The sequence below is a fragment of the Ailuropoda melanoleuca genome, chromosome 13 (assembly GCF_002007445.2).
Source record: "Ailuropoda melanoleuca isolate Jingjing chromosome 13, ASM200744v2, whole genome shotgun sequence".
In the NCBI taxonomy this organism is placed as follows: Eukaryota; Metazoa; Chordata; class Mammalia; order Carnivora; family Ursidae; genus Ailuropoda; species Ailuropoda melanoleuca.
The window spans coordinates 64,765,076-64,773,583 of NC_048230.1; positions in this window are offsets into that span (position 1 = coordinate 64,765,076).

The following is an 8,508-nucleotide window of genomic DNA, read 5'->3' on the forward strand; positions in this document are numbered from 1 at the left end:
AAAGGCTGAGGCAAGATAAACCAAAAGACCTAGGGTCTGCATTCGGAGGGCTCACAGTCTACTGGGAGTATTAAGAAATACTTGTAAGGGGCGCCTGGGTGGCTCAAGTGGGTTAAGCATCTGCCTTCGGCTCAGGCCATGATCCTGGGGTCCTGGGATCAAGCCCACATTGGGCTCCCCACTCAGCAGGGAGCCTGCTTCTCCCTCTCCTTCTGCCACTCCTCCTGATTGTGCGAGCTCTCTCTCTCTGTCAAATAAATAAATAAAATATTTTTTAAAAGGAAATACTTGTGGGGCGCCTGGGTGGCACAGCGGTTAAACATCTGCCTTCGGCTCAGGGCGTGATCCCTGCGTTATAGAATTGAGCCCCACATCAGGGTCCTCCGCTATGAGCCTGCTCTTCCTCTCCCACTCCCCCTGCTTGTGTTCCCTCTCTCTCTGGCTGTCTCTCTCTCTGTCAAATAAATAAATAAAATCTTTAAAAAAAAAAGAAACACTTGTAGTACAAGTATAATAATAGAAATGTACACAGTGTGCTTTGATGTGGTCCCATATATACAATGGAATATTACTCAGCCATCAGAAAGAACGAATTCTCAACATTTGCTGCAACATGGACGGCACTGGAGGAGATAATGCTAAGTGAAATAAGTCAAGCAGAGAAAGACAATTATCATATGATTTCTCTCATCTATGGAACATAAGAACTAGGAAGATCGGTAAGGGAAGAAAGGGATAAAGAAAGGGGGGTAATCAGAAGGGGGAATGAAGCATGAGAGACTATGGACTCTGAGAAACAAACTGAAGACTTCAGAGGGGAGGGGGGTGGGGGAATGAGATAGACTGGTGATGGGTAGTAAGGAGGGCACGTATTGCATGGTGCACTGGGCGTTATACGCAACTAATGAATCATCGAACTTTACATCGGAAACCGGGGATGTACTGTATGGTGACTAACATAATATAATAAAAAAAATTAAAAAAAAGAATTCTGTATATGAAAATACAAAGATTTTCATCAACTGACTGTCCATGGGAGTAAGGGAAGTCCTTGTGGAGGAAGCAACAAAATCCATGAGTTTTGATACGGGAGTTGGAGTTTTCCAGTAAATAGATCAGGAGAAAGATGTTCTTGAAAAAAAAAAACTGTGTACAGGAATTTGAAACGCAAAGAGATTTCTAACACTGCTTAGGATGTCAAAAACCAAAAAGAGGATTGCTCCCACTTGACACCAGAAAAGGTTGGATACTCTAGGAACTCGTAATTTTTCTTGAATCCACCAAAGATCTGGGGTCACAGAGAAATCAATGAATCTGAAAGTTCAGTAAAAACAGGTGCCTCCAAGGAAAGACATGTACATGTTTGCCTGGAGCAGCGCACGGGAGGAAAATAGGGCTGCCACACAAGGAGGTAGAAACTCCACTTCCGATAAAGTGCTCAAGGCTGGGAGAGAACTGGCCTGAGAATGTAGACACCCAGTACACATGAGCAGTGTGCACCAGGGTGGTCAGCACTCCCTCACAGGATCTCTTCCACAGGCGTCACTGGCTGTGGCTGAGAAAGAAGGGCAAGCAGGGAGCTGGAGAAAGCCTCCTTCGTGTTACAGGCCTGGGGGAGGAAGGAGATACTGTTGTCAGAAGGAAAAGAAACCCTACGCAGATCTTTCACATGTATTGCTTTCCTAGGGCTGCCGTAACGAAGGGCCACCGATGGGGTGGCTCCACAATACAGATTTTTTTCTTACAGTTCTGGAGGCTGGAAGTCCAAGATCAAGGAGTCACTGGGGTTGGCGAGAAAAGGATCTGTCAGGCCTTTCTCCTTGGCTTGCAATTGGTCACTTCTTCTCTCTGCCTTCACATCATCTTCCCTCTGTGTGTGTCTGCTTCCAAATTTCCTCCTTTTATAAGGACATATTGAATTAAAAGCAACCCTAATGACCTCATTTTAACTGGATTACTTCTGTAAATATCCTGTCTCAAAATAAGGTCACATTCCGAGGCACTGGAGGTTAGGACTTCAATATATGAATTCTGGGGAGAACATAATTCAACCCCAAACACACCCCCATGAATCAAAAGACTTAAGCCGTCAGGCGAAGGGCAAAAGACTTTGTTCAGGTGATGAAAAAACAAGTCACATACTGGAATAAAATACTTACAAAACGGTTATCTAATAAAGAACTTGATTCTAGAATAAATAAAGAGCTCTCAAAACTCAATGATAAGATAATTTTTAAAAAGGACAAAAAGAAGCTTTTTACCTTGATGAAGTCCCAAAAGTTCATTTTTGCGTTTGTTTCCCTTGCCTTTGGGGACGTGTTGTGAAAGAAGTTGCTATGGCCAATGTCGAAGAGGTGACCATTACTGCCTATGTTCTCTGGGATTTTGATGGATTCCTGTCTCACATCAAGGTCTTTCAACCATTTAGAGTTTATCTCTGTGTATGATGTAAGAGAATGGTCAAGTTTCATTCTTCTGTATATAGCTGTCCAATTTTCCCAGCACCATTCATTGAAGAGACTGTCTTTTTTCCATTGGATATTTTTTCCTGCTTTGCTGAAGATTAGTTGACCACAGAGTTGAGGGTCCATATCTCAGCTCTCTATTCTATTCCACTGACCTATGTGTCTGTTTTTGTGCCAGTACCATGCTGTCTTGGTGATCACAGCTTTGTAATATAGCTTGAAATCAGGCAACGTGGTGCTCCCAGCTTTGTTTTTATTTTTCAACATTTCCTTGGCGATTCAGGGTCTTTTCTGGTTCCAAAGAAAGAGGCAACCCACAGAATGAGAGAAGATATTTGCAAATGACATTACAGGTAAAGAGCTGGTATCCAAGATCTATAAAGAACTTCTCAAATTCAACACCCAAAAAACAAACAATCAAGTCAAAAAATGGGCAGAAAACATAAACAGACACTTCTCCAAAGAAGACATACGAATGACTAACAGACACATGAAAAAATGTTCAACATCATTAGCCATCAGGGAAATTCAAATCAAAACCACATTGAGATACCACTTTACACCAGTTAGAGTGGCAAAAATTAACAAGGCAGGAAACAACAAATGTTAGAGGATGTGGAGAAAGGGGAACCCTCTTACACTGTTGGTGGGAATGCAAGTTGGTACAGCCACTTTGGAAAACAGTATTGAGGTTCCTCAAAAACTTAAAAATAAAGTTACCATATGACCCAGTGATTGCATTACTGGGTATTTACCCCAAAGATACAGATGTAGTGAAAAGAAGGGGCACATGCACCCCAAAGCTCATAGCAGCAATATCCACAATAGGCAATCTGTGGAAGGAGCCAAGATGTCCTTCAACAGATGAATGGATAAAGAAGATGTGGTCCATATATACAATGGAATATTACTCAGCCATCAGAAAGGATGAATACGCACCATTTGCGTCAACATGGATGGAACTGGAGGGGATTATGCTAGTGAAATAAGTCAAGCAGAGAAAGACAATTATCATATGGTTTCACTTATATGTGGAACATAAGGAATGGCATGGAGGACATTAGAGGAAGGAAGGGAAAAATGAAAGGGGGGGAAATCGGAGGGGGAGACAAACCATGAGAGTCTATGGACTCCAGGAAACAAACAATGTTTCAGAGGAGAGGGGGTGGAGGCATAGGCTAGCCCAGTGATCGGTATTAAGCAGGGCACGTATTGCGTGGAACACTGGTTGTTATACGCAAACAATGAATCATGGAACACTACATCAAAAACAAATGAAGTGCTTTACGGTGACTAACATAACATAATTTTAAAAAAAGGGCAAAAAGATTTGAACAGATATTTTACAAAAGACATACCAATGGCATATAAGAACACACAATGATGTTCAGTATCATTAATTATTAGGGAAATGCAAATTAAAGCCAATTGACAGTTAAAATACCCTGCCTACTAGATTGGGATTGGGGAAGGGGAGACAATACCAAATTCTAATAACACAGTTACTAGAACTTAAATTTTGGTGACAGGAATTCAAAACGGCACACCCACTCTGGAGAAGAGTTGGACATTTTCTTATAAAATTCAATGAATGCTGTGCTTACCTTACTGCTCTGCAATCTCCATCCTGACTACACGAGGGAAACGGAAGCATAATTTTACACAAAATCCTGAAAGGAAAATGTGTGTAGTGGCTTTATTCATAATTACCCCCCAAAATCCAAATACCCTTCCATGGGTGAACTGATGAACAAGCTATAGAACATATATAAAATGGAACACTACTCAGCAATAAAATGAATCAGCTACTGATACACGCAGCAATGAGAATAAAGCTCAAACACATCATACTAAATAAAAGAAGCCAGCTTCAAAAACTGCAAAAACGTCTGGAAATTTCAAAACTAAAGGGACAGAAAACAGATTTGTGGTTGTCATGGGCATAAGGCGGGGAAAGGCGTTGACTGCCAGGAGCGTGAGGACATTGCTCAGCGTGATGAAATTGCTCTCTGTCTTGATTGTGGTGGTGGTTACACGGTGGTTTGCGCTATAAAAGATGAATTTTACTGCATGTGAATTGCATTCCAGTTAAAAAATACTTCAAAAAAACATACAAAGACACGTGTGTGGATTGTCATGTTGAAGTGTTACACGTTCTGAGCAGCATAGACTTGCTGTGTTGGAGTTAGGGAGGCGATAACGGTGGGGAGGATGTTGACCAGGAATGCTCTTCCTACACTTGTCCCTTATCCTCAACAAGGATGGTTCTTAGTTCTAAAACTTTGAAAGGAATAGAAGTAATGAATATGCATTTGGAAAGAATAGTTTCACAATGGATTTGATTATAAGGACAATTAAATATCTAAAGTTCTACAAGTTTCCAACTTACCAGAACAACAACTATAAAATCTATAGTAGATGGTATGCACAACAGAGGTAGTCATCTATTTTTATGTGTACAGTTCTATGCTATACGAAAAAAAAAACCACCCCACTTTATAACTCTATGAGTTGTTCATAACTAGTATTTTTCTTTACAGATACCAGATTTTGGTGTTCAGTTTTCCTTACAGATCTTTTCTGCTTCAAAATCTTTCAAACAGGCCTTTAGTGATTTAGCTTAGTGAGTTGATGATTTATGTTTTCATTATGAACATGGTTATTACATTTGAAGATCTGATCATGTCTTTCTATTGCCATGGTATCGATCATTCACTTCCCCATATCATCTATAAGAGATTCTATTATATGCATATTGACACACTGTGCTCAGTGTCAAACTTTCCAACATTCCCTTCATTTCTCTGCTAGTATTAATCTCTGTGTCCTTGATTTATTTCTTGGGTTTAGCTTCTGCTTAGCTAATTCAGTTTTCCACACTGTCAATTCTACTTGTTAATGCTTCCAGTGATTATTTTAATTGTTTCATACAATTTTCGTTCTCTTCCACTGTTTTCCCTCAATCTCTTCTTGCTTACCAGAAGTGATATCTCAATTTCTATCTTAGGGAATGAGTCATAGCCACACTTCTATAATCCAGAATGTCATGTGTTGAATTTAAATTTTATTTCAAACTCAAGTTTTTTCTGAGCTCCCAATAATTTGGAGCCCAAGGGACCTATGTTCCAATGTTAGTTCCACCTTTTACTAGCCGTGAAGGTTTGGGGCAGGTAAACTCTTTGCATTTTACTTCTGTTTTAGTCGACGCTGTTGACGCTCAACCCCATACTCCCGCAGGCACCGGAGTTCCCAGCTTTACACACAAAGTGCCCATGTCTGTCATCCCCTCTGCCTGAGGTCTGCATGCAGGCCACGGGACCTTGCTCTGCCACGCTCAGCCTCCATGCAGAAGTGTGCGGTGAGGCAGGAGAATTAACACCCCAGGGCAAGCTTCAACTCATGGCAGATGGGAGGCACTCCTCTGGAGCAGGGTAATTCCAAGATATATTCTACATAGTTTTTCAGAAGATCTTAAACAGATTATGGACTTTTCTACCTTCTTTGTCTTCCTTTCTCCGTGGCCATTACCTGTGTATTCTAGAACCATCTTCCAATAAGCTATCTGCACCCAAGCTTTTGCCTCCGGATCTTGGAAGAACCTAAATTAAGATACGCATCTACCTTCTGACCTGTTCTTTGAGGCTCTTCTGGTTGGCTGCAGGGAGATTATTTTTCTTCCTTGGTCTGCCCATCTTTCCCATCGAACTCCAGATGCCAATCTCTATTCTGTGGTATTTGAGCAGTCCATTCCAAAAGACTTGGTAACTGTCTGTGAGACTAGATGGTAAGGCCCTGAAATTCCTAGACTAAGAATCAAGTTTTGCCCAGCTCATTCAATGGCAGGAAGAGACAGGTGGTTAGCTCATAACCTGATAATACAACATCCTTATTTTTGTTTAACGAGCTCCCTCTTCTCCCTTATCCCCCAATTAAATATACTTCTATAAATCTCTTTAGAATTTTAAGTAGATGACACTCCTCTCCCTTTGTAAAGTGAAAATTAGGATACCTAAAGATTGTACCATCCCAAAGAGAACCCCTTAGTTGTTTTTGTTTGTTTTTGCCTTGATGAGAATCACCCCTGACAATCTGTGAGAATATACATGTTATGCACTGAGTGACAGAGATAGGAATAAAGAGCCTGAGGTCAAAGTCCCCTACTTTCTTTCTCTGCTCCCAGAATGGGGGGACTGGGTTGAGAAGGTACAAGTTAATGTCTTCAAGACACATTAATTAAGGGGTTTGCAAACTATCCCATAGATTCCACTTGATCTGAGGAGTCAAGACTCAGTTCTTATCTTGATATGTTTTCTCCCAAAAAGAACTTGTCTTCTTTCCCCAAAGCTGGGGAATTCCTAGGACTCCTAGTGAATAGCTGATGAGATTTATGGATTCAAACCCCTCCCCCAGCCCCAGTCTTCTTACTCCTATAGTGGAGGGTAAGGGAGAGTGACGGAGCCCTCACCCCAGCTTGATCTTGTTTTTTGATAATTTAAAGATGTATATGACTAAAAACTATTCTAGACTAAATTCAAACTCAACCCTGTTCATGAAAATGGGTTCCAGAAATATAATAATAATATTGCCCAAAAGTTTCTATTGCTTACCAGTAATTGCCCTTGAGTTTATATTGTTTTGCATATGTACTCACTGCAAGAATTGTTTTGTGTCTTTTTTTTTCTTTCTCTCTGAAGACAGCTCTTCACCTTTAACACTGATCATGTGCCCACTGTGGATCAGGCATTATTTTGTGTGCTTTAGAAAAATTATCTGACTTAATCTTCACAGCAACTCTGAGAAGTAAATGTCGTTTCTCCCATTTTAACAGATGCTAAACACAGACTTAAAAGTTGAAGTAAGAGAGTTAGAATCTATATTTAATTCCTCTTGCTGCAAAGCTCATGCCTTATACACTACACATGCTCTTCTCCTGTAGGGAGATTGGGTCTGCTTTAAGGAGTTCGTTGCACTGTATCGTTTACCTGCAGGGCCCAGCCTACATCCCATAATCCCAGCTTCTCTCTTGGTCACTCTTAAGCTCCACTTCTCTTGACCAACCCATAATAAGGAGATAATTGATGAGCCATTAGAGTCGGAGCCTTGAGAGTATGTAGTTGCTCTGGGATTCCTTCTATGACTGCCACATCCTATGGTAACCCCTCCACTCACTGGCTCAGCATTGGGATAGGGAGACATCAAATGGCATAGAAGAAATTAAATACTTTCTCTCATGCTCTTTCCCATTTAGTTTCCTTCCTCACTTTGTAGGTTGTTCTGTTGATTGATCTATAAAGAAAATGGGCCAAAAATGTTATTGGAAAATTTTCTCCCTTGGGCCAGATCTGGGGAGGCCAAGAAGATAACAACCATGTCACAAAAGTCAACAGCAATTCCCTGTTTCACTTTCCAAAAGAGGAAATCTCAGTTTTCGACCAAGGTCTGTTTATTACTAGGGAGTCTCCCAAATGATGCTGGCAAGTACCCATCACTTATTATCAGACCCCTTCCTGTAAGGAGCTGGAGCATCAGTGGTTTTGATCCTAGGGCATGTGACTTCGGGGATTGTGTTAAATTCTAGAAATAATTACCATTTTCATTTGTTTGGGTGCTTGTATATATTTTTTGGATATAAGGTTCAAATTTGTCTTCACTTTCTTAAGGAGGCTATGGCAGAGGCTGCTAAGCATTTAGCAAATCTTTTTCCCTTTCTTCGTAGGCACACAGGTAGTTATAGCTCTAGTCTTCCTTGCAGTTAGGTGCAGTCATGAGGTTGAGTTCCATTCAATGGAATTTCGGCAAAGGATGCATACGGCTTTCAGCCTCACCTCTAACACTTGTATGAATTTTTCCATTCTCTCTATTCCCTCATCTTGTGAGTGAATGTCCACATTGCAAGGTATTTTTGGTATCCACATCTTAAAGATAAAAAAATCCATGGCAGGTTGGTATACGGAGTAACTGGCGTCAGTTCCTTCACCAACTGAACTTGCTGTGGATAAGAAATGCACATGTATCTTGATAGACTACTGGGTGTTTATTTGTT